At 47.8% G+C, this 26,736-nt stretch overlaps 1 protein-coding gene across 6 annotated transcripts in view; it reads right to left on the minus strand.

The window, feature by feature from the left end:
• The window catches only part of EXTL3 (exostosin like glycosyltransferase 3), a 139,853-nt gene that overhangs the window by 61,798 nt on the left and 51,319 nt on the right, over positions 1-26,736 (minus strand). For 2 of the 6 annotated variants that reach the window (XM_030235365.2, XM_018923183.3), the window contains exon 1: positions 9,054-9,266. The exons of the other annotated variants lie outside the window; for them this stretch is intronic. The gene's annotated coding sequence lies outside the window, so the exon portion shown is untranslated. Of the gene's footprint in view, positions 1-9,053; positions 9,267-26,736 lie in introns of those variants that run through there. 6 annotated transcript variants of the gene reach the window in all.

The following is a 26,736-nucleotide window of genomic DNA, read 5'->3' on the forward strand; positions in this document are numbered from 1 at the left end:
TGTTGTGAACTCCACAGATTTCCTTGTTCTCTGCACTTGATGAAAATCACAAGGGCCAGGATGCAGCTACACCTAAGAACTCCCATGATCACATTTACAGCTTTATCACAGCTTTTCCATGACTTATTTCCTAACCTGATGAAAAAAGAGCAGAGACAGGGGCTCACAGGATCTTCATGACAGCTCTGATGCTGCCTGGTCACACAAAGATGGATTTGTTCAGAGCAGCTCTCAGAGAACCCACTCCTCCCTATGAGCACAAATTTGACACTCCATTTCTTTTCACTACAGACAAGAGAAAATTGATTAAGCACAAGAAGCGGTCCTTAAAAAATGAATCTGCTTATCTGCTCTCTATCAAACAAAAATAACCTAAAAAATTGGCAAATCTGAGTGCTTGCCCAGCAGATAAAGCAAATCATCCTTCAGTGATTGTCACATTTTCCTCCTGTTACCTGGAATTCCTGCAGGCTTTTGTCACCACAGGAACGATGGGTGGTGCCACCAGCAGTGATGTTTTATTCTGTAACTTCAACATGTGCAAAACTTTTATTAGGAGGCTGTGAAGTCCAGAGCTCTGCTCATTTTGTCACAGGCTCCATCTCAAAGTCAAGCAGGGTTTTGTTGGTTTTGTTTGGTTTGGTTGGTTACACAGGAACATGTCCTGCACTAATTCCTGCTGGGTTACCTGAGCATGGGGGACATGAGTGGTCATCTCAGCCATTGTGCCAGGAAAAATCTCCTGTATCAGGAAGACAGGTCCAAAACACTCTGTAATGCCTCACCATGCTTATTCTTCTTGCAGGTCACCACTACCTCCACCAAAAGAAAAATAAAGGTTTTTATCCCCATTGTCCCCATGAGGCTCCAAGCCAAGAGCCCAATGCACCATCCCACCTCCAGCCTGGATTCCTACAGAAATACCATTTGTACATCTGTGTTTTCTAAAGTCTTCTGAAGCTGTTTCCACCCAGATTTGGCTCTTAAAGCACCAACATTGTCCTTCCACAAAGACAGGAATCTCAGAGGATGGGCAAGGACCAGCAGCTTCTGCTCAGATTTTAATATCACAGAATGGTTTGGGTTGAAAGAGACCCAAAAGCTCATCCAGTTCCACCCCCTGGCATGAGCAGAGACACTTTGCACTATCCCAGGCTGCCCCAAACCCCACCCTTAAACACTTCCACATTTCCATACAGGGATATTTTATCATCCTCACCACCATACACCTATACATACATATGGATTTTCCCATCCAGGCACACACAGAGAGGACAGGTCCCACTGAATTCCATCATCCCTGCAAAACTAAATCCAGGCTGTTCAAAACCAGTGCTCTGGGAAGAATATTTCTGAAGAGATTGTTCTCAGCAGCTTCCCCAAAATGACACAGTTCATGGGAACAGCGAGGACAGGATCCAACCCCAGGGTGGTATTTAGTGATGATTAAGAAATTCAGCTTTTCTCCCTCCTCTCCCTCTTAATTCCCTGCCCTTATTCCCTCAGTGTTTTCAAACTGGCCCAGCTTTGGTGGATTTTTATGGGAACTGCAAATGAGGTATTTGCCAAATATCCAATCATTGCTCCCAAGTGCAGAGACACCATGACTTGAATTGGTCACCCTGCCTTTATTTGCATTTATTTTTAATAGTAAGGAAATGTATTTTCTCAGTCTCATCCTCCAAAAACAGCTGAACAGTTTGCATTACAGTCTTCCCAAAAAGCACCAGCAAGCAACTAGCTGGAATGTTCTACCTGAAGTTTGGCATGATATGAACAATTGAAAACAGGATTTTCAAACACAGAAAAAGCTTAGGAATGCCACCATTCCTCTCTCCCAGACTGAGAACATCCATCAATCCCCTCTCAGGGCTCCTCACCCACCCTCCTCTGCAGCTTTGCTTTATGCAATACCCAATTTAGGCTGCCTGCTCCTTTGGAAAAGAGCTCAACAAAAAGTTTATTTGTCCATAAAATACACATCAGTGCTGCTTTGCACCCAAAACCATCATGGTTTCACACAGCCACCTCAAGAAGTTTTTAAAAATTCCCTTTAGATGCCCATGCACAGGCCACCAGCAGGATTTCTGAGCTGGCAGAACATGAATGTGTGTTGTGATGCAATATTCACATTTCCATAATCAGGATTTCAAGTTACTCAAAAGCAATTTGGTGTTTGGTTTGGTTTGTTGTTATTTTTTTTTAAGTCTCCAGCAAACCCTGAAGCTGGGGATGAAGAAGAGGAAGGGCAGGTCAAACACGGCCAGACATTATTTTTACATGATCCTCACTCAATTCTATTTCTCCACCAAAAAAAAAATCCCTCTCACAAAAATCAGATGGCACCATAACCAAGCCCACCATGAAAAATAAGGCACCAGAAGGGAAAGGGATGGGGCAGGATGCTGACACATCTGATGCTGCCACTCTTGGCTCAGCTCATTATTTGAGGCAGCCTGGGCTCCCCATGAGGTCCCACAGAGCACTAATGACTTAATCAAGGGACCTCCCTGGGGCTGAGGGAGATGCTCATGAATAACAGCATCAAATCAAAGCCTGGGAAATCAGGGGCACCCTCTGGAAAACTGATGGGATCAGCTGGTAAATCCTTAAGCTGGTAAGTGGTGCCTCGCTCCTGCCTCCGACCAAAAAATTGCCCTGACTAGAGCTGGAGGCACAAGGAATGTGAAAAAGCCAAAAGTGGGGAGCTGGGTTCCAGAAGTCTGCAGGAAAACTGATCCACACCTTTGGATAGTGGCACGAGGGACAGGACACAGGGAATGGGACAGGGACAGGACACAAGCCAGAGTTAAATGGGATATTGGGAGGGAATTCTTGGCTGAGAGAGTGGGAAGGCCCCTGGCACAGGGAATGGCTTCCCACAGTCACAGGGCATGGTTAGGTGGGATATTGGGAAGGAATTCTTGGCTGTGAGGGTGGTGAGACCCTGGTAGAGGTTGCCCAGAAAAGCTGTGGCTGCCCCTGGATCCCTGGAAGTGCCCAAGGCCAGGCTGGATGGGGCTTGGATCACCCTGGGATGGTGGGATGTGTCCCTGCCCATGGCAGGGGCTGGGATGAGATAACCTCTAAAGTCCCTTCCAACCCAAACCATTCTGGGATTCCATGTTTCCAAGGCAGGAGTATTTGTGCACATCCACAGAATTTCCAAAGTTAAGGGCACATTTTTGGAGCAATCTCATTTTCAAGCCAAACAGGACAGCAACTTTACAGTCACCAAGCTCCTCGTGCCCACTCAGTGCTGCAAAATCTGCAATGGCTTCAAATTCTTCACTATTAACATATTCTCCATATTAATCTTCCCCAAATGATCCATACTGGGAATTTATGTATGACTCAGTATTAAAATCCAGTGTAACTGTGTCTCTGAGCATGTCATGGAGCTTAAATACAGGCGAGCAGAGGGCATTAAGAGGCTGCTGAGAATCATTTTCTAGAACATTGGAAAGGACAAACTGTTTTTATGAGTGTGTGTTTTACAGTCTGTTTTTTCAAATTACATCTAAAATAGTTCCCAGATGGAAGTTGTATCATTCCAACTTGAATCTAAGGAATATTTTATTTTAAAAAATTGGAAATTAAATAAAAAGAGGTGAAACTTCAGGAAATCTGAGTCCACTGAAAGGTCAACAGTGTCTTGTGCTGCTCAGAGAGGACTCAGAGACACGGTGAAAAAAAACCTTGAGACTTTTTTTCTGAGCAAAGATTCAAATAATAAGGAAACAGTCCTAAAACAGTAGCATCAAAGTTTGTCCTTAATTCCACAGTGAGTGCATCAGACTGTGGCAGATTTCTGTACAAAGCTCCAGGCATCCACGAGAGAAAAAAGGATTCCCTTGCCCACCATGTTCTCATCACTGCCTCCAAGCAGCTCTCCTGAAAATCAATATTTTTCATTCTTTTAAAGTATCCCATACAGCTGTGGCATGGCTCTAACACTCTTCCCAACTCACAGCACCTCCAAAACTGGAACTCAGCTTTTAATGAGCATCAGCAGTGATTCCAGTGCTGGAGAGGTGATACAGATCCCTCTGGTTTTGCCAAGCAAACTAATGCTTGGAAAAGCAGAGAGCAGGAAAAGAAATCAGGATGCTTTAGATGGAGCTGTAGATGAGGGTAAAGTGCAATCAGCACCTGGCTTGATTTACAGGTAATATAATACAAATATCCTCAGGTATTTGTGATCTGGTCTGGACAAACATAGAAGGGGTTTGATTACAGGACCCCAGGGGTGGAAAAAGCAACTCCCTTGGCAACTTCCAGCCTGGCTGCTGCAGGACAGGAAGGAACAGGAGGGGAATCATTACAAACACCTGCTCTTCCACAGTGCAGAAGGAATAACTCCTGTGCCCTACACACTGAGCATGGTTTGGGCTTACTCTCCCTCCAGTCAGGATGGTCCCAGGCCTCTCCCAAACACCCCCTGGGTGTCCTGGCCATATCCCAGACATGGCTATCCATGGCTCAAGAGCAGCCCAGCACTCCCCAGCATGTCACCCTCCAGCCCTCTGCCAGAGCCAGACCCCCATGGATGACCAGGGGACAGAGTGAAACAGATGTGCTTAGAAAGAAAGGAACTAAAAGCAGATTCACATTTCCTTCACTCTCATTTCCTGTCTGTGGAGCTGATCTCCAACCTGCTAGTGCTGTCCTTACTCCTTCAGCTTCTGGCTCCCACCCCAACCTTCCTAAATTCCTCATCCATTATAGAATCATGGAATATCCAGGGTTGGACCATGAGGATCTCAATCCAACCCTGGCTCTGCACAGACACCCCAACAATCCCACCCTGTGCATCCCTGACTCCTGGAGCTCTGGCAGCTTCTGGGCTGTGCCCATTCCCTGGGGAGCTGTTCCAGTGCCTGAAACCCTCTGGGGGAAGAACCTTTTCCTGATATCCAACCTAAACCTTCCTGCCACAGCTCCAGCCACTCCCTGTGTCCTGTCCTGCTCACAGAGAGATCACAGCTGCCCCACTGCTGCCCCTCAGGAGGAATTATCCAGCCACCCTCCCTTCTTTCTGACGTCCTCCCATCCACACCAAATCCCATCTGACATTACAAATTCTGCTGAGCACAGAGATCCCATTACAGCAAATTACCAAAATGTTGCTCAGCTTTGCAGCTTAGAGAGGATCAAGTTATGCCCCAGCTCACTCCTGTCAGCACCAGCAGGAAAGCTCCACTCTGCCTCATGAGGGACAAAACCATTCTGGACAAACCAGAGAGCTGGGAGGGAAGAGTGAGGAAAAATTATCTCATTTCTGGGTAGAAATAGTGCTGTCAGCAGCAGGCAGACACACCATGCCAGAAGGAGTTATCCCTTCTCCAAACAATTTTAGGCAGCACAGTCAGGAGTGGCAGCACCAGTTTATTCCACGCTTGCTCCCTCCTAAAATCAATTTTCCAGCCACACATCCATAGTTCATCTGGCAAGTGGCCGTGTCGTTGCTGTATTCACAGTTCTGACTCCCCTCAGTCAGAGCAGGGAGCTCTCCTGGAGCTGGGATTAAACACAGACATCTCTGAGCATGGATCTTTCCCCTCTCCATGTCACCAGTCCCACTCTTTGCTACCAGAATCACTGAACAGCCTCTGGAAAGCCCAGCCTCACGTGAGCTTCCCACAGCAAGCACAGCACAAAGAGCAGGTTTCCATATTAATTTCTGTTCCCTGGAAACCCTAGGACACAACAAGAGCAGAATAATAATACCAATTACTGATATTTGATGCAGTCATTTCAGAGCCAATTAACATAATGAACCTCCATCTCTTTCAGATAAGCAATCTCAGAGCACTCCAGCTAAAGGTGAGGGGCTGAAGCACAGAACAAGAATGTTAAAACACAGATTACAGAAATGGAATTGGGAAAGATTTCCACAGAGTCCTTCCTCCAAAAATCCACCTCCCAGCCCCTCTCTGCCTCCACACACACACCAAGGAGGACCTGCAGTATTTTTTAGCTGTGTTTTGATGGCACACTGAGGGATTAGAGCCGGAAGCTTTTTATGACAAAGCTCACCCAAGCCTGGCAGCCAAGACTTTGGAGAAAAAGAAGGAAAGGAAAAATCAGCAAGTTCTGGGTGGGAAGCAGCAAATTCCACCTGCTGCATGACAGAGAATTCCCTGCACCACAGAACAGATCCATCCCTCTCACAGGGAACATACCTGGAGCCACGTGTGCTGTTTGCTGCATGCTGTGTCCTCTGTTAAATGTGGCCACAGAGAATACAAAGGACCCACACTTGACACACATTTGTGACACTTCAAATCATCACAGAATGGTCTGGGTTGAAGGGACCTGAAAGATCATCTTGTCAAAGACTCTTAAAAAATCAATTCCCTGCCATGGGCAGAGACACCTTCCATTATCTCTGATTGCTCCAAGCCCTGTCCAGCCTGGCCTTGGACACTCCCAGGGATCCAGGGGCAGCCACAGCTTCTCTGGCCACCTGTGCCAGGGCCTCAACACCCTCACAGCCAGGAATTCCTTCCCAAATTTCCATCCATCCCTGCCCTCTGGCAGTGGGAAGCCATTCCCTGTGTCCTGTCCCTCCATCCCTTGTCCCCAGTCCCTCTCCAGCTCTCCTGGAGCCCCTTTAGGCTCTGGAAGGGGCTCTGAGCTCTCCCTGGATCCTTCTCTTCTCCAGGTGAGCACCCCCAGCTCTCCCAGCCTGGCTCCAGAGCAGAGGGGCTCCAGCCCTTGGAGCAGCTCCGTGACCTCCTCTGGACCCACTCTAACAGACCCACACCCTTCTTGTGCCAAGCATTCCAGTTCTGGAGGATGAAAAACATCACACTAACATTCAGCACACTAACTGGGTAAAGAGCTTATTTATACTTCCCTTGAAGATAAATCTTTCTGCTCAATCAGTATTTGTGGGGTGAACATGAGAATTCACCATGAATGTGGGACAACAGAACTGCACTGAGCAGGTCAGTGGTGCTGGAGCTGTCCAAACCTGTCCATTCTGGATAGTCTGGATTTCTCCAGCCAGACATGGAGAGCCCCAGCAGCCCAGTCCGAGCTCCCTGTGCCATGGGAAGGGCACTTGAGGGTTGCAAAGCTCAGGCCACCAATGTGAGAAAGGGCTGATAAAGCCACACCACAGTAACATGGATATCCTGCTTTTGAAGCTGCCAAAACAGTTTCAATATTTTATTTCTCTTCTTAGGAATTAACTAAAAGCGTGGGTACAGTGCAGGAGAAGGAAGTAAAAAAACACAGGAGAAAAAAAGAGAATGAAATGAGAGGGTGTGTGGCCTCTGCCCACAAACTGAATGTGTCCCCTCATCCCCCATTCCTCCTCCAGGACACTTCCCTCCTCTGTTTCCATCTCCACCACAATCCTCATTCCATTTCTGAGCTCCTACACATTTGTCCTTCTCTGTCTCCTCACAGAAGTGCTCCAGGAGGCTCCAGGAAATCAGGAGGATTTCTTCCTAAGCTTTGTGTAGAGTCACCCCAGAATGCTGATCCTTGCTGAAGCACTGCACAAGAGACCCACAATACCCACAAAACCCAGGCAGCCCAAGCAGAACAAACCTTAAACATGAAAGATCCAAAACACTGGCTGGGCTTTACCCAGACACTTGAAGGACACAACCTGCCCAGGTGAGGGGGTTGGAACTACATCTTTAGGGTCCCTGAAAACCCAAATCCTGTGTTTCCATGGGCAGAGAGGTTCCATCACATTTAATAACCATAAATCTGGCAGTTCCTCAAAAAATACAAAGTGTAGACACACAAAATGTCATTCTAACCTTGTGAAATGAAGAGAGTTTAATGCACTAAAGCTCATGCTCTGTCACATGGAACCAAAAAATCCACCCCATGATCCAGAAGAGAACAAGGACCAAGGAGGGCTTTTAAATGAATATCAAATTAACAAATTGATGAAAATAACATGAGGTTTGATTTTCAGACACAGTACAATCTGAGTGCTGGAATGGCCACAGCCATGCTTTGGGTTAAGTGTCCCAGGCCCCTGGAAGTGTCCAAGGCCCCTGGAAGTGTCCCAGGCCAGGCTGGACCAACCTGGGACAGTGGAAGGTGTCCCTGCTCATGGCAGGGGGTGGAAGAGGATGAGCTTTAAGGTTCTTCCAACCCAAACCATCTGGGATTTTAAGCTCAGTCGTCACCTCCAAGCTGTCACATCAAACAGCAGAAGGAGTTTTGATGTTTATTTGGCTGCTGACTAACAAGGAGCCAGGCTGAACATGCCCAGGGCTCTTGGTCACTGCCTTGGTGTACAACCAGAAGCAACAATTACCAGAAATTTGAGATAACTTGAAGGCACTAATTAGGCCAATTAAGGCAAGAAAGAGCTAAACGACTTGCCCAGGGCCACAGAAGGCAGTGACCAAGTGGTGTTTAGGAGTCTTGTTCACAGCCCTGTTCCCCAACCCTGAGAGAACCCCCACAGACCAATTCATGGGGAACTGTGGGGTGAGAAAGCTGTGCTGCAGCCAAAAGTGACTTCCTCCCCTCTCCCTCCCTCTCTGCCCACAAAGACAAGAGTTTCTGATGAGAGATTTCACACAAGATGTACAGCCTGACTTAAACCAGAAAGAAAGCAACCACAAATCCCTCACCCCCAGGGCTCAGAGCACCCAAATTCTGCTCCCAAGGTCCACGCTCCTTTGTGAGGGAGCAAAGCTACAAGCAGGAGGATAAAATACAACTTCCCATGTGCAGGAAGCACTGCCAGGGATCTCCCAGTCAGGGAATCTCCCAGCCCAACCTCGGGAACCCCACTGCTGTGCCAGGTGAGGCTCTCCTGACCACACAGCTTCCTTGGGAAAGGAAGCAAAACAGGATAAAGCTTACAGGGCTCCTCTGCCTATGACTTGGGCATGCTGATACTCCAATTACCCTGGAGATGGGAATAACTAATTAATCAGGAGTCATGGGATCAAAGTGAGCAGCTAGATATTTTGGGTTAATTTAATTACTTCACCTCAAAATAATCCCAAAGTTCCAGCACCAAGAGATTCCCTTTACAGCATCCCCCAGTACAGCAATGCTCACACTACCTGTATTCCGGCCCCTCCTGCAGCTCCTGACATCTCCAGCGGTTTCAGATTTCCCTGGGAGAGGTTTCTGGCAGCCTCGTTGGTTTTCAGTGTTAGGATGTAATAAAAAAGGAAATTCATGAATTGTCTGCAGCAATTTCAGGGAGATTTGTGGCCATAGCAACATTACTATAATCTATGCTGCAGGGAACAAAAGCCACTTTGATCACGTTGTTCCCACCCTCCCCACCCCACCCATAAGGCTGGAAAATGCTGTCCAGACACTCCCCAGATGCCCAAATGTGCTCTCCCACTGGCTTTCCCTGACATGAAATCACTGAAAAGGGGATTTAGAGTGACTCTGGAAGGTTGTGCAGGACATTCACCATCCAGACAGACCATCCCAAGCAATCACCCTCCTGTACTGCTTCAGGATGGGGACAGTGCCCGCTTTTCCCAATTATCCACCAAGCTCCAGCCATCCCACAGCTCCCAGTGAGGAGCCTGGGGAAGAGCTGAAGACATTCACTTGGCTGGAAACAGAAAATAAACAACTCACCCCAGGTTTACTGCTGTCGCTGCCACGTGGCTGCAGGTTCTGTCCCCTCCCTGTCACTCACAACATTTCCTTACTCTGAAATTCATCCAGAGCATCTTTAGGCTCACACAGTCTCTTGCCACGCCTAGCTGGGGGTCTGAGCTGCACTCAGGCCTGCAGGCACTCCTGTAATGCAAATAAAACAAGGAACCAAGCCACTAAGGAATTAATCTAAGGAGCTGCTCCCTGTGCCTAGGGCTTCCCACAAGGAAGATGCCTCTGGAGAGGCCAGCCTGCCCAGGCAGCTGAAGGCAGAGATTCCTATTAATGCTCCCACTATTTTTAGCTTCACAAATCAGGGAGAGCTGACTTGTGCTTCCTGCCCCCAGCCACAACATCTGGGCTCTCGATGGTCATTCGGGCTCATTTTCCCACAAGGCAGAGCCTGGAATGTGGCAAGGTGGAGCTCTGGGAGGGGTGGGGGGAAGAGGCAGGCAGCAAACTTTCCAAATTAGTAGGGAACAGCAGAGGGCTGCAGTAATTCCACCGCTGGGATAACTCAGCAGCAGTGATTACCATCTGCCCACTTAATTTGGCCCTGCAGTTTCTATCAGAGGCACAGGAGGAGGGAATTCTTGTCCAGCAGTTAAGGCAAGGGTGTTGTGTGACTGGGGTTTGGTTCCCAGCTGTGTCTCAGAGCCTTCTGCACAACCTCAGGGAATTCTGCTCCTGTTCCCTGGCTCGCAGCATTCCTTGGGAATTCACCAGGGAGCTCATGGGTCACCAAGAGCAGCTGAGAGGAGAAATATAATCAAAAGCTACTTCCCGTTCAGCAGGATGTAAAGCATCTTATAAATTTGTTTGTAAGGCGAGTTAAAAATGTAAGCACGACACAAAATTGATTGATTGGCATCTTCCAACCATCCCAGTTTTACAGGAAGGAAAGGGCACAGCCTTGCTCAGCCATTCCCATAACCCCCACGCTACCAGGGAATCTATTTGAGAACATATGTCTTGATAGTCTCAAAAGATGATCTTGGGAGACAGGAAAAATTAATCATCTTGTGCTGGTCTGACTTTAACTGCTTCACAGCTCTGACTGAAATAAAATCTGAGCATGGGAGCAAGAAATGCCAGCAACATACAAAAACTCAAACTGGAAGCATAAAAAATAATGAAAAAAAAAAAAGGCATCGAACACCAACAAGTTAAACACAATAAAAGAATGAAAGGAAGGAGGAAAGAGTGCTTATTGCTGACCCTTCAGTCATGTAGCTCTAAAGTTTGGGGTTTTTTTGGAAGAGAATATATTCCAGTACCCAGGACCTTCTGCTGGTTTTCCAGAGCAGGGGTAGTTCTTTGTAAAATGCTCTGAGGTCCTCAAAACGAAGGCCAAAACCAATAATAGAACTTCCAGTCCAAAACTCACTGCACACCAACTCTGAATTGCTGAGACAATGTATTAACCCCTCACAGGGGCTTCACCACCAGGGAAGCAGCATGGGGTAATCTGGAATAAAAAGTTGTGGTAGAAATGGGAACCCTTTGCCAGCATTTTCTGCCATCACCTTTCCATACCCAGACCCAGCAGCAGCACAGGGATGCCCTGAGTCCCCCAGCACGTTCGTGCTGTGGCATGAGTGGCTCAGAGCCTCAGAAGAAAGGCAGTGCCACAGCAGCAGACTGAAGTCATCGCCCTGTGCCAGTTTGAAGGCCAAACACGTAACCCTGAATAAAGCAAGAGGCCAGGAAACAGCCCCAGAGCTCTGCTCTGCTTTCAGGGGGAAGTGTCACGAGCAGCACTGGTGCCACTGACCTACTTATGCCCACAAAAGGGCCACAGAAAAAGGCAACAGCCCCAGCTCCGTGGCTGCTGCTGTGCCCAGCTCCCACAGTGCCAAAATCCCTCTGGAAAATGCACTATAAGGAACATAAAGGAACTACAAGGAGCACAGAACAGGTGGGACCTTCCAAGCCTGCTCCAGTTTTCCCAGAAAGAGCTGCTATTTTTGCCACTGTGTTACACAAGGGCAGAGCTGGAGCAAGGCTGCGTTTAGGAAATCCCATTTGCACCTCTGCCTTCCAACAGCAACTTCTGTCCAATATTCTCCCTAAAGCTAAAACCCTTCTGTAATCATTCCAGGAGGAAAGGGCAGACAGGCTTCATTTTTTTTCAGCTGCAGGAGCATTTCAGAAAATGGTAATTCCCACTGGCCAATCTTAACACAAACCCACAGACAGGGACATGGGAATGCTGAGGAGGAAAAGCCCACACAAAGTCCCACAGCTCCAGCCACAGCCATCACCTCAGGGATCCACGGAGTCAGGAAAAAAAGAGCAAAAGAGCCTAAGCTCATCCATTTTTCAAGTCAGGAACGCACCAGATACAAGCAGGATACCAGGATGAGCAGAAATCACAACACAGCCCAAGAATCCCTTTGGGGTACCTGGTGAGGTCTGAATCGTATCTGGAATTGTGGCTTTATTTTGAGTCATGTCCAAAAATTCAGCCCTAAAGTAAATCTTCCAAACAGCAAAAAGATAAATGAGAACTCCACAGTAACTAAGAAACAAGGCAACAGTGACTAATTTAATTAATCAAGTTAATAGTGCAGGCAGCAGGACCAGGGCAGTGATGGTCCCTCTGTGCCTGGCACTGCTGAGGCACCACCAGCCCTGGGGACACTTCTGAGCCCCTCACAAGGACACTGAGGGCTGGAGCATGTCCAGGGATGGGAATGGAGCTGGAGAAGGGGCTGGAGCACCAGGAGGGGCTGAGGGAGCTGGGAAAGGGGCTCAGCGTGGAGAAAAGGAGGCTCAGGGGGGACCTTGTGGCTCTGCACAACTCCCTGACAGGAGGGGACAGCTGGGGGGGTCAGGATTTCTCCCAGGGAAGAAGGGAGTTACAAGCACAGGAGTGGGAGCCCAGAAAGTCTCTCATTTCATTTTCAAGGAAAGAACTTCAGAAAACTCTTTCAATAAAAGTTTCCTGAACAGTAGCCATGGCTTCTGAATCAACACTCCGGGAGCAGATTCCTCCTCTCTCCCAGCTGATGGTGTGATGGCTCCTTCCTTGCCAAACACCTGCTCACCAGAAAGTGGAGCAGAGCACTTTGCAGCCCAAACCAGACTCTGCAAACATGTGAGCCCACCATGCAAATGAGCCATGTGCTCAGGCTTCACACACAGCAGCCCAGCCCTGCTTCCCTGAGCCCCCGTGGATCTGCCACTGGCAGCGAGGCATGGCCTTGGTGGCTCCTGGGGACACTGAGCCAGGTCTTGGTGACTCCTGGGGACACTGAGCCAGGCCTTGGTGACTCCTGGGGTCACTGAGCCAGGCCTTGGTGGCTCCTGGGGACACTGAGCCAGGCCTTGGTGGCTCCTGGGGTCACTGAGCCAGGTCTTGGTGGCTCCTGGGGACACTGAGCCAGGCCTTGGTGGCTCCTGGGGTCACTGAGCCAGGTCTTGGTGGCTCCTGGGGACACTGAGCCAGGCCTTGGTGGCTCCTGGGGACACTGAGCCAGGTCTTGGTGACTCCTGGGGACACTGAGCCAGGCCTTGGTGACTCCTGGGGTCACTGAGCCAGGCCTTGGTGGCTCCTGGGGACACTGAGCCAGGCCTTGGTGGCTCCTGGGGACACTGAGCCAGGCCTTGGTGGCTCCTGAGGTCACTGAGCCAGGCCTTGGTGGCTCCTGGGGACACTGAGCCAGGCCTTGGTGGCTCCTGGGGACACTGAGCCAGGCCTTGGTGGCTCCTGGGGACACTGAGCCAGGCCTTGGTGGCTCCTGGGGTCACTGAGCCAGGCCTTGGTGGCTCCTGGGGACACTGAGCCAGGTCTTGGTGGTTCCTGGGGACACTGAGCCAGGTCTTGGTGGCTCTTGGGGTCACTGAGCCAGGTCTTGGTGGCTCATGGGGATCATTCCAACTTAGGGAGACACGGCCTTGGTGGCTCATGGGGATCATTCCAACGCATGGAGACCTGGACTTGGTGGCTCGTGGGGGTCGCTCCAACTTAGGGAGACATGGCCTTGGTGGCTCATGGGGATCATTCCAACTTAGGAAAGCACGCCCTTGGTGGCTCATGGGGATCGCTCTGTTTCAGGAAGCACACCCTTGGTGGCTCGTGGAGGTCACTCCAAATTAGGGAGACATGACCTTGGTGGCTCATGGGGGTCACTCCAAGTCAGGGAGGCAGAATTTGAACCCTGAGAGCTTCACTCAGTCCTGCATTCTTTAAACCCTTGTTCCTCATCCCAGCACCAAGGCAGAGTGACGACAGAGAACAAGCACTACAGACAGGGCTCATGCAATAAACACTCCCAGCTGCCAGAGCCCCCACCCTCTGATCTCCTGAAGAGGTGACACTCTGATGATGCTTGGCAGGAAGTGCTCCAAGGTGCCACCAAGCCAGGCAGGGACAGGAGGCTGCCTGCCATTAACGCCCTGCTGCCTCCAATTCAAACACTCCACTGCCCACGGCACGGGGGGAGCTCCCTGTCTGATTTCATTGTGTGCCACACACTTCACACAGCACAGACTCCTCCACACACTCTGCTGGGTTTCACACCATCCCAGAAATCGTTAAGGTTGGAAAAGTTTTCCAAGATCATCAAGTCCCACCATCAACCAGCATCACCAGAGTCACCAATAAACCGTGTCCTCAAGTGTCACACCCACACAGAATCACAGAATGATGAGGTTGGAAGAGACCTCTGAGATCATCGAGTCCAACCTGTGCCCTCACACCTCAACCACAGCCTAGCACCAAGTGCCATGTCCAGTCATTTTTTAAACACATCCAGAGATGGTGATTCTACCACCTCCCTGGGAAGAACATTCCAGTACTTTATTATTCTTACTGTGAAAAACTTTTTCCTAATATCCAACCTATACCTTCCCTGATGCAGCTTGAGACTGTGTCCTCTTGTTCTGCCAGTTGCTGCCTGGTGACAGAACAAGAGGACACACATTTTTAGTGACTACAGCTTTACAAGTGACTGACACACATTTTTAGTGACTCCAGCCCTGCTCTGAGCAGCTGTTCCAATGCTTTACAACCCTTCCCATGATTTTTTCCCTCCCCATATCTACCCTAAACATCCCCTGGTGCAGCTTGAGGCCATTTCCTTTGCACTAAAACATAACCGGGGAAAGTTCACAGAAGAAGCAATTAATTGTTTTGAGGATGGTGGGAATTGGATCAGCTTGGGGTGTTCACCTGGAGAGGAGAAAGATCCAGAGAGAGCTCAGAGCTATTCCAGGGCCTAAAGGGGCTCCAGGAGAGCTGGAGAGGGACTGGGGACAAGGGATGGAGGGACAGGACACAGAGAATGGATTCCCACTGCCAGAGGACAGGGTTAGATGGGATTTGGGAAGGAATTGTTCCCTGGGAGGGTGGGGAGGCCCTGGAAGAGGTTGCCCAGAGAAGCTGTGGCTGCCCCTGGATCCCTGGAAGTGTTCAAGGAGCACCCTGGGATAGTGGGAGGTGTCCCTGCCCATGGCAGGGGTTTGAAATGAGGTCCCTTCCCACCCCAACCATTCCATGATCCTGTCACAACCAAAGCAGTTTGCTCTTTCAGCTGCCCTTTTTTCTGAAGTATGGCTGCAACGAGAAACACAAACACACAAAAGACAACTCAAAGGCACTTAGCTGACCTAAATAATGGTAATTTCCTGGAAATTTCACTTAACTGCTTGGGAGTTTGCAATATTTCAAGCAATCAACACACAGCGCTCCACAGATAAAAGCTGGGGGTTTCACTTCCCCATCTGAAACATCTCTGAGAAGCACCAGCTGTGCAAAGAGAAGAACCACAACACTGAAAATCTCAGATCTCCTTTTGATTTTATGTTGCTTCTAGAAGGAGGCACTTCCAGCCTGCAGAAGCTGTGAAGAAGCACTAAAGAGAATAAAACCAGTTTCTTGCTTCCACTGCCACAGCCCACAGAGTCCCACATCCTTAGAATGAGGCATCCCACCCAGGAAAGGTGCACAGGAACTTGAAAGCTCAGTCTCCCTTACAGATTAAACATTAAAAGGCAATGTTTTGTTCAAAAAAGTGAAATTGAAATGGGAATTTCATGGTCACAGCAAACAGGAACAAAATATCTATTTTATGATCACTTTTATGTGTTAGCCTCAACGGTGCCTGGTTCTGTCAAGACAGATGTTTGACATGCCTCAAATATGAATACCTAAGAAGTTTCAATATTTGTCTTGGATTTCTCCTAAAAAAACCCAAAAAACAAACAAATCAGTTTTTGTAAAGTCTGAAGTTGTAGCCATGGGATGAAGAAATAGTGAGGTACCACCTTAGGCAACCAATTGCTTTTGAATTTCTTTGCTCACCAAGAGAAAGCAGCCTCATTCTCTCTCCCCATAAACCTTAAACCACGTGGGATTGAATGTTGTAAATTATTTAATGGATTAAAACCACATAAATTGAGAAATATACAGCCAATTATCTGTCTCTTGGTGCTGATTTTAGCATCTTGTGCTGAGGGAGCCCTTGGATGTGCAGGTTTCCATCAGCACTGCTTCCCCAACCACCCTGAGCCACCTCATGAGCAGAAATTGGAGGTTTTTGCTGAAGTAGTTTGGATTTCTCATGATTTAATTTCATATTAAGGCCTGGGCACATTGGCAGAGGGAATTTGGCACGATGACACCAATGTTAGGATAAAGACCAATCAGAGAAAGGTTCTGTGTTGTGACAAAATTAAAGTTTTGAGGCTCCAGACAGGACTACAGAGAAAGCCTCTGACACTTTGAACACTTTTATAGTCAAGTCAGACAAGAAGAACTAGAAAAGGGACAACCCTGCCATGGGAAGACCAACTATTATCAGCAAATTTCATGCCAATAAAAGTGTGGCTAGAGATGGCCCCAAGAACAGGCCCATGGGCACCATCCTGGAGAAGTGTCCCTCACCTGGAAGGGCTCAGTTCCCACACAGAGAGGGGACACAAGGAATAATCAGAGGTGAAATGACAGGGACAAGGACTAAACCCAGGAGCTGTAGCCATAACTGTGAGTCAAACCAAGTCAGAGTGAACCCAAACAGTGCAAGATAAGGTTCAGGAAATGGCACAGGTTGGGGAATGTCCTAAAAGGGAGCTGGGACCAGGGTGTTCTGATTTTGGAGCTGGAAGTTTAACTGTGGGATCCTGTCCAGGCTGTGCCAGGGGACAGGGCAGGAATGTCACAGCTTGACTGACAGTGGTCACCAGTGACATCCAGAGCTGCTCCCAGACAGAGTCCAGGGAAGGGCCTGGGCATGGATGTGGAGGAGACAATGAGCAGGTAAAAGTTTCTTTGGGGAAATCCCTCCAGTGCCCCTGCTCACGGAGCTCTGAGCAGGAATACACCAAATCCTCAGAGGAGAAGATGGGAAGAGGCCTCACATCCTCCCCCAAGGGCAGCAATTGCTCTCCATGGCATCAGAGAGACTCCATGGACTGCCTGTCACACTCTGATCCCACCACGAGATCAAAGAGCCCCCACTGCAAAGGTCCTGCCAAAGCCACCATCAGTGACTAAAACACTTCATCCTGAAAAAGATCTGAGAAATCTCCTCTGAGCACTTCTAGAGACACTTCAAGCTCTCTGCACTGCACATTCCAGCATCACCCTGAGACACCTCAGCTCCAAGGGAAGCAGCTTTGGGCTTCTAGTGAGTTCCAAAAAACCCTCCTGGTTTAAGGAAAGAAAGAGAGAGAGAGAAAAGAGAAGGGAAGGTTTGGGGAAGGGAAGGGAAGGTTTGGGGAAGGGAAGGTTTGGGGAAGGGAAGGGAAGGTTTGGGGAAGGTTTGGGGAAGGGAAGGGAAGGGAAGGGAAGGAGGGAAGGGAAGGGAAGGGAAGGGAAGGGAAGGAAGGGAAGGGAAGGGAAGGGAAGGGAAGGGAAGGGAAGGAAGGGAAGGGAAGGGAAGGAAGGGAAGGGAGGGAAGGGAAGGACGGGAAGGGAAGGGAAGGGAAGGGAAGGGAAGGGAAGGGAAGGGAAGGGAAGGGAAGGGAAGGGAAGGGAAGGGAAGGGAAAGGGGAAAGGGAAAGGGAAAGGGAAAGGTTAAGCCAATGGTTTTTTTCTTCCCCAAACCTCTCTGAAACCAAGAGCAGACTGAAGAAGAGCTAAGAACCAGCACAATGTCCATCCCCTATCAGTACAGATAACTGAGGGCTGAGAGAGGGCAGATTTCAATGGGATATTGGAGAGGAATTCTCAGCTGTGAATGTGGGGAGGCCCTGGCACAGAATTCCCAGAGAAGCTGTGGCTGCCCCTGGATCCCTGGAAGTGCCCAAGGCCAGGCTGGACGGGGCTTGGAGCAGCCTGGGACAGTGGGAGGTGGAGCAGGATGAGCTTTAAGGTTCCTTCCACCCCAAACCAGTTTGGGATTTTACACTGAATAAAATCTGTGCTGAATTCAATGCCAGGACAGTAATTCCTGATGCCAACCAGGGCTATCCATGGCCAAATATCAGGCAGGCAAAATCCAAGCTTTTGAAGCAGTCACCACATTTAAACTGGGTAATTTATTACAATTAAACTGCAGTACTGTAATTCAAGTGGAAAGGATGATACTCAAGGTAAAATAGCCAAGGTCTAATGTTAAGAGGGGCTTTCACAGACAGAAATTGTGTTTAATCTGTGCTTGAGAGCAGTGGCAGGTCCCTCTCTCCTGCTCACACTTCTCCAACACCATCTGCTCCAGTTCAGCTCAGTGCAAGTGCTCCTCTCCTTGCAGGAACTGGAGAAGGAACAAGATTTAAAAGTCAATACCTACAAAAAAGAACAGCAGCTTGAGATGAGGAAATTGCCTTAAATTTCATTTCTCCCAAGTACCTGCGAAAGCAGCAGCACACCCCTTCACTCAAAGATCTCAGCACTTCTTTTCCCTCTTTATCTCTGTTTATTGATTTTACAAGGAAAATCAGCAGAGGAGCTTTTGCCAGGAAGGATGAATTATGTGTGTAGATTCAAGAGGTTTAAAGCAGACTTGAAGTGAAATCTGAGAATCAAATTGTGAGCAAGATTCTTCACCCTTTATTACATCCACAAGGAAGAAGCATTTTCCACAGGAAAACAGATCTGTGAGCTGCCCAAGCTTTCATTTGGACTGTCTTTAAAACCTTTGCATTGCACAGAAATGTTGTTTTCATTAGAGATTTCAGAAAGAATAAAACTAAAAACAAAAACTGAAATTTCCTACAAGCATCCAGGGAGCTTTTCTTCTTTACTACTTTACTGCACCAGGAAAAAAAAAAAAAAACCCCACAACAACAAAAAACCACTGCTTGCTTTAAAATAAATTTTCAATTAAAACTGCTCTGCAAGACTCAAACATTTTATTGCTCAGGGAAGGCAGATTTTCCTTGGTGATGGGGTGGATTTGCTGTGCACGACACACACGAGGAGCCCAGGGTCAGTGACAAACACTCAGGGCCCAGGCACCACAGAAATGGGGAATAAATCATGGTAAATCAGAATCCCTTTGAAAACAGCAAGAATCCTTGGGTCCTACCCCTGCTCTGACTTCACTTAGTGAAAATTACTCGATTTTTAAGTAAAAAGGTATTAATCCAACAATACAAAACCTTTATTTGCAGAAGTGACCTTCTTTCCAATTACCTTAATTTTACCTCTGGAAGTAAATTAAGACAAACCTTCAGGCAAATTTCATTCAGAGCAAGAACTAAATTTCATAAACTTCAAACAATGGAACAATTCAAACACTGAGAAGCTGAATTCTGATTTATTTGCCTGTGTATCCAAATGCAGATGAGTCTTGAACCTCCCAGCACCCTCAGATCAACTTTCTGCTCCCAGACTGATGCTGTTCTTCCTGTCAATAATAATTTTTTACCAATTAACCTCCCAGGTGGTTGCATTTCCAGAGCTGAGAGTGTTGAGCTGTCTAAGGCTCCCAAATCCTGGGAATGGGAAGCATTCCATGATGCTTAAGGCCATTAAACATGTGTGGAGTGCTGGAGCCCAGAGCCAGCCATCAAACGAGATAAAAACCTCCAACAAAAGATTTCCAGAGGAGGTTTCTGTTAAAATAAAGTAAAAATGGGAGGCTGGGGAGTTTGAAATATTAAGGAGTAACAAATCTGTTTTCCAAGTTGGTTTTACTGTGTTGACTCTGCTAAGTGAAAAGGGCTGCTTAAAAGGAGTGGATGGAATCAATCATAGCAGTTCAGGGGAAAAATGGCCCAGAGGTGGGGGGGGAATAATTCAATTGGCTTCAAAAATGCCAGTTTGCTCAAAATAAAGAGAAAAGGCCACTGGGGAAAGCAGACAGTGAAGAGGTCTGACACTAGGAATGGATTTCTAAAGACCAGCTGAAGTTCACCAATTAAATCCAGCCCTAAAAAAGGTTTACAATGAGACAAAGAGGGAGAGAAAGGAAAAATCTCTCCTCTCAAGTGCTGTAATTAAGGAATATGTAACAAATAATGACAAACTTGCTTGCTGATCACCTCTGCTCCAGGAACAGGAGAGCCCCAGAGTGAAGAGCAGCTAAAAAAGGAGCACACGCTGATGGCTCGGGGTATTTGGAGAGAGAGGAAATATCTGCCAATGATACACAAGGCTGTGCTTCTGTGACAGCATTACAATTTCACAGATGCAATTCTGAGCTTTCTTCAGGTGATGAAGCACTGCTGGAACATCAAAAAGTCCCTTAAGAGAGGGAGTAGGAGCCCCATTTTTCAGCAATAAAACCACAGGATGACACAGGCTGCAGAAGCAGTTTGGTTCCCAGTCCAGGGGCAGAACTCAGCAACTCCCCTGGATGCTCATCCTGCTCCACTCATCTGGAGCTGGGAGGGTCATTAGGGCACAGAGCTGCTCATAACCAGAGCTCAGGCTTACAGAAACCAGTTCTGCTCAAATTGTTGCTCTGTTTGCTTTCTTTTCCTCTTCCAGGTCTCTCCTCACTTGTCCAGAGAAGCTGTGGCTGCCCCTGGATCCCTGGGAGTGTCCAAGGCCAGGTTGGACAGGGCTTGGAGGTACCTGGGATAGTGGGAAGTGTCCCTGCCCATGGCAGGGGGTGGAACTGGATGGATTTTTAGGTCCCTTTCAACCCAAACCATTCCAGGTTTCTCTGATTCCCCCACCCAGGTTTGCTGGGCATGAAAATCCAAGTTGCCTCAGGAGACACCTGCACTGCCACAAGCATCAGACAGGAAAGAGGAAGGGAAAACCCAACTCTTCCAAAACAGACAGAGAAGTAAAACTGACTTCACTTCTTGACATTTCTCAAGAAAACATCAAAAGCTTTTTAGCCAAAAAGGTAACTAGAACACCTCCCCCAGCTGAGAGCAGCACTGGGAATGCCCCTCCTGGACACCATTCCCGAAGGACCCAGCAGGAAAGAGGCTGCCATAAGCTCAGATCTCAGCAGCTGCATAAAGAGCAAATGATTACCAAGGTGCTCAGATGGGCTCCTCTCAGTTTTTAATCAAAGTTCTTGGTTAAGTCATCACTCACTCGAAGATTTTCCATTCCCCCTCGAGCCCAAAGTACAGGAGGCAGTGGTGGATCTCATCCCAGCTCCTGCTGTACTCACCCAGCAGATCCCAGTCCCTGGTAGGGAGGGAAGTGCAAGCACCATGGTCAGATTTATTATCTTTAAAACCTCTTTGACACACTTGGCAGAATTCAGAACCCTCATCTGGGAAGATGAAACTTGCTACATTTGACGTGGGAGTCAGACATCCCTTCTCCCATAATGGAGTTCACACTGACAAACACAGACACAAATCTTGGGGAAGTCACAACTCCCCCCACCCTCAGTGGGAACCAGGGCTATTAATTTCAATTTGGAGCATCAAACCCCTCCAGCCAAAAGCAGCAGGCAGAGAATAACCACATTTCGCTGTGCGCTCTGCGATTTATGACCTGGAATTTCAAGAAGGGGAAGAGGAGTTCTTGTGCTGCATTTTGTTTTTCTGCCTCTAAAACCCTTGCCAATAACAACAGAACGTCCCTAAGAACCAGCTCCCTTCCCAAAGGAGCAGCACAAAGTGGGACAGACCCCAGCTCCTTCTCCCACAGCATTATTCCATGTGAAGGGCAAACAGGAGCAAGGGTTTAAGTGCTAAAGCAAACAGAGCCAGCTTTAACACACAGGTTGATGAAAGAGGCTGTACACAGCTGCTCTTGAAGTCATTTCTTTGTAGTCTTCATTCCCACAGATAATTATGAGCTTAAAGGTTCCAAGACTTCAAATGATAGCTTGTGCTTCCTTCAAGTATATATATAAAGAAATACATTTTAGATCTCATGTGCTTTTTAAGTCAGGATTAATGAATCCTCACAGAAATAACAGTAATGGCCACAGTTAGCTGAGTGATAGACTGGGGGGACTCTGATGTGCTTCTGGTTTTGCAGAAAGGCTGAACCTCAACCTGGCTAGGGCCTGGAACTATTTAATTTATAAATTCTTAGGGGTAATATTATTGCCTTGGAGACTACACATGTACAAGAGTTCCTTTAAAAGTAGATTTGAGAAATATTGATTTTTAAGAGAATTTCACAAAGCACTGTTAGTAATAAAGGTAGCATTTGGGGGAACAAAGCTGGAAGCTTTAACTCCACAAATGCTGTGAGTGGGAACCTGGGAGAACTCGAGACCAGGGAATGAAGGAATTCATCTGGTTTTTCATATCCACCTTGAAATAAGAAATGACAGTGCATGGGCCAGCAAGCCTCTCCGGAGTGACTGGTGTTTAATAAATTATGGCAGTATTTTAAAAAGAGATACAATAAAACAAGACCAAAAGTATTTTAAAAATAGAGAGTACAAACATAAAAAAAAAAAAAGACAGTTCTACTCCAAGGGCACAAGGGCATAGACCAAAAAAAAAGCTACAAGCAAGAACTTAAACACAAGACACAAATAAGTTTGTGGAGGAAAGGAACAGGTTTATTGTCTCCCTCAGATCTGAAGAATACACTATATTTTACACAGCAATTGTATGGGGAGAAGGAGCAGGGGGAAGAGAGTATCAAAATCCAAACAAGTCACAAGGCATCAACAATCCCTTGATGACAGCAGAGTAGTTTTTGTTGGCACAGCTCACGACAGCTGGAGGAATAATTGCGATGCTGAGCGAGGATGCCGAGAATATTTCACTTCAGAGACTCAGATGAAAGATGTTATCCACAAGCACTTTGCAAATGTTAATTAAACCCACACAGCCCCTTTTTGGCAGATCAAGAAGTATTTATCCCTGTTTTGCAGAGAGGGGAAGGAATATCTCAGGCACTTTTAAGTTAAGGTTAAAGCTGCTCTTTGTACTTAGGAAGTGCCCCACAGATACGCCACTAAAAACACAAATTAACCTTCCCAGTCCAGCACAGCCAGGATGGAGCTGATCCCTCTCACTTCTCTCTGACTACTGCCCCGGCAGAAGCCTTGACTCTGCAGAAAAACCAAACTCTGAGATGAATATGGGCACTACAAATGAGCTTTAAAACAACAGCAACCCTCGCTGAGTTGGAAAAGAAAAAACCCAAACCAATTCCACTGCTCTTCCTTTGGTGACAGCTTTTCCCAGGCTAAAAATCATGGGATAACCTGAGTTGGAAGGGATTCAAAAGGATCATTGGCCTCCTGGCCCTGCACAGACACCCCAATAATCCCCCCTCTGTGCATCCCTGAGAGCGTTGTCCAAAGGCTCCTGGAGCTCTGGCAGCCTTGGGAATGTCACCATTCCCTGGGGAGCCTCAGCATCTTCTGGGGAAGAACCTTTCCCTGATATCCAACCCAAACCTGACAGAGCTCCAGCTGTTCCTTGGGTCCTGTCCCTGTCACAGGGAGCAGAGATTGGAGCTGTCCCTCAGGAAGAAGCTCCAGCCCTTGATGAGTCTCCCTCAGCCTCCTCCAGGCTGGACAAGCCCAATGACCTCAGCCCCTCCTTGTAGCTGCTCCCACCATTCCAAACAAGCTTCCTACTCCATAAAACACCATTCTCCAACAGGATGAAACAATAATGGTGTCAATTTAAGCCAAAAGAGTGAGTTAAAGCGGGCAGAACCAGTGGAAATAAAAAGGAGCAGTGAAATCATTACCAAAAAAGACAAAAGAGGCACAAAGTGTTTGAGGCACCTACACTGGCAGGGCAGGAGTACCACTGTGTCCTGGAAAAAAGCTTTTCCTCGGGAGAAAACCACTCCATTATTTGCTGAATTGACATGGAACATTTGGTATTTAAGAGGGAAAGGGTCAGTTTGTTGGATCTATAAAAGAGTAGCTGAGAACATCTGCAAGGTCAGGAAGAAAATGCATAAACACACATGTGAACTAAACCACCAAAATACACAGTGCTGGTTGATGCCTGTGATCTTACCATGAAAATAAGCATATTTGGAGTTCCTTCCTGTTCATAAAAAAACAACCCAAACCCCTGAAGCAGCTGATTTAGGATACATTTCAGTTGGAAATACATTTAAGGATGCAGTTGGAAAGGAAACCTAAGAGTAAGTGGAGCATTTTCAAAGACTGTCGCAGATCCCTGTCCAGCAGAAAGGCTGTGGGACAGGGGCCCTCCCACAGAGCTCACACCCAAAGGCAGACACTGATTAGACACACCGTGTGTAATGGTTTTATAGATCTCTGTTTATATTCCTTTTGTGTTTACAATGTAACCCACAGGGCACAGCACACAATTCACCACCCAGCAGCTCAGGAGACTGTCCAGGGCTGCAGGCTGCATTCAGAGCAAGCACAGGAGCTGAAAAGCTTTTCCTAGGCTAACCCAGTGCCTCAGCTGGCTTTCTTGGGGGCTTGCATGATCACAGGAGCTTTAGGAGCTCAAAGGTCTGGCTTGCAAAACCAGGCTGGTACATGCCACAGCACAAGGGTCATCACCCCCAACTCAGCCTTGTCACTGCCCCACACAGGTGCCACCATTTCCTCATTGCTAATCCAAGGTACAGGAAGCTCCAAAGACCCAGGGAAAACCTGAAACCTCCCCAGGGAAGGAGGTTGTGCAATTCCAGCATTACCTGTGCTGCTGCAACGTGGCACAGCCAGGAGACAAACTCGGGGTAGAGGCAGCAGATGTTTGCTGCTGCACTCAGCTCACCCCTCTGCCAAACTTCCCAGGCTCCCTCCACCAGCCAGATCCAGCTCCTGCTCTTCCCATGCACAGACAGCAGGCAAAGGTTCTTCCCTAGAGGGTGGAACAGCTCCCCAGGGAATGGTGATGTTCCCGAGGCTGCCAGAGCTCCAGGAGTGTTTGGACAATGCTCTCAGGGATGCACAGGGGAGATTGTTGGGGGTTCTGACTGTCAGGACCCAGGACATCCCTCTGGCTGTGCACAGGGGAGATTGTTGGGGGTTCTGACTGTCAGGACCCAGGACATCCCTCTGGCTGTCAAGACCCCTGCCAGGGGTCTCAGGGATCCTGGCACAGAGCCCAGAAATGCCTGTGGTTGTGATTATGACCTGTGGAGCAAGTTACCAACCTTAGATGAAGATCTGCAAGCCACGACAAATTAAGGAGAATGATAGTGAATTTATCATGGGATAAAAAAGTAGATTTTGGGGTTTCTAGAATGGGGGTTCAAGGGGCAAGATGGAGGGATCAGGGTATGTCCAGCCTTTCTCCTTCCTCTTCTTGGCCTCCATGTTCTGCTGTGATGGTGGCACTTTTAGATTGGTTTAGAGTAGAAGCTCACTGTCTAACACAGGTGATAGGTATTGGAAAGTAATAGTAAATATTGTACATGTAGTTTTTAGTATAAAAAGATAACACAGCCCTGGGGCAGGCAGAGTGCTCTCTGCCCTCCAGCTCAGAGTTACTTCTCCAATGTGCTCACTCATGGTACTACAGGCATTAAAATAATGTTTTAGTGTAGATTTGAGCAGCCAAGTCAAAGCATTTTGGCTGATAATTCCATCTGTGCCCTTGGCTTCTGCTTATATTAGAGCTGCACACAGTGAGGTAGATATTGAGACATTATTAAAGGTGCTCTGCATCCAGAGCAATTCCCACAGAAATGTATTTGCAGTCCACTTCATCTTGATGACAAGGCTGGAATGAGGGCAATTCCAGCTGGGAACTGCTCCTGTGTTTTAACACATGCTGCAATGCAAGGCAGCTGCACTGACCTTTCCTGGCTGCTGCTCTGGGGTTTTTCCCACAAACATTTTGAAGGGTTTGGACTGGTTCTGATCTGCTGCCACTCTGCCATGTGAACAGCCCTGTTCCAAACTCTCAGCAGAGGTGTGAGGCTCAGCACTGGAGGCTGCAGGAGGAGCAGGGGGCTCCAGGCAAGGGGTGGGGGCCAGGCCTTGTTATTCCACGCTTTCCGATAAGAGACCCAGCACATTTTTTGCCTTCCCACACAAATCCATATTTGTATGGCTGCCAGCTCTTTATCACTTCCCTTTTTGCTTTTTTTGGTTGCTTGTTTTAAACTTTGCCCAAGGTTACATTCAGCAAAGGCTGCTCCCTCAAAATACAGCATTAAACCCACTATCGCATTAACATCTGGAAATCTCATTTAAATCCTTCTTGAAAGAGAATGTTTTGCAAAAGAAAGCCCCAACTGAGGCAGAAAGCAGAGAATTTTTGCAGCACATCCCATTGCATGAGAAGCACTTTGCAAAGGCAACCTTGCAGCTGTTGTTGTGACCTTCTAGAGATCAATGCCCCCACCTGTGCTCACCCTCTCCTGGGGGAGCAAACACCACACACCAAACAAGCAGCACTTGGTAGCCTGGAATTTGACACTGGGTATAAAAACCTCCTACATCAAGCACAACCTGCTGCAGTCACCAACTCAAAGCCCCCTCTGAAATGGCTTAGAAAGAGCCCAGCAGCTGTTGAACTAATTCCCTCTTTCTCGCACCCAAATTAATGTTTGGAATCTGCACATCTCTGACTAAAAGACACTTTGTAACTCTCAGTCACTGCTTGTGGCCTTTTACAATTTTCCTTTGGGGGATCAATGCTGCCCTTAGAGTTAAAGGTTGGGGTTTTTTCACCACCACAGCATCATCTGTTTTTCTTATTTACAGAATCAGACATCATCTGTAATTAATATTTTCAGTAACCCCTCTGCTGGCCCTTCACCTCTGTTGTCACCCTGCAGCTGCTCAGGGATGCCTGACAGGGCCCCTTTTTGCAGCTCCCATGTCCAGCAAATGTTCCAGACAA

Source organism: Serinus canaria, chromosome 3 (assembly GCF_022539315.1).
Source record: "Serinus canaria isolate serCan28SL12 chromosome 3, serCan2020, whole genome shotgun sequence".
Classification (NCBI taxonomy): domain Eukaryota; kingdom Metazoa; phylum Chordata; class Aves; order Passeriformes; family Fringillidae; genus Serinus; species Serinus canaria.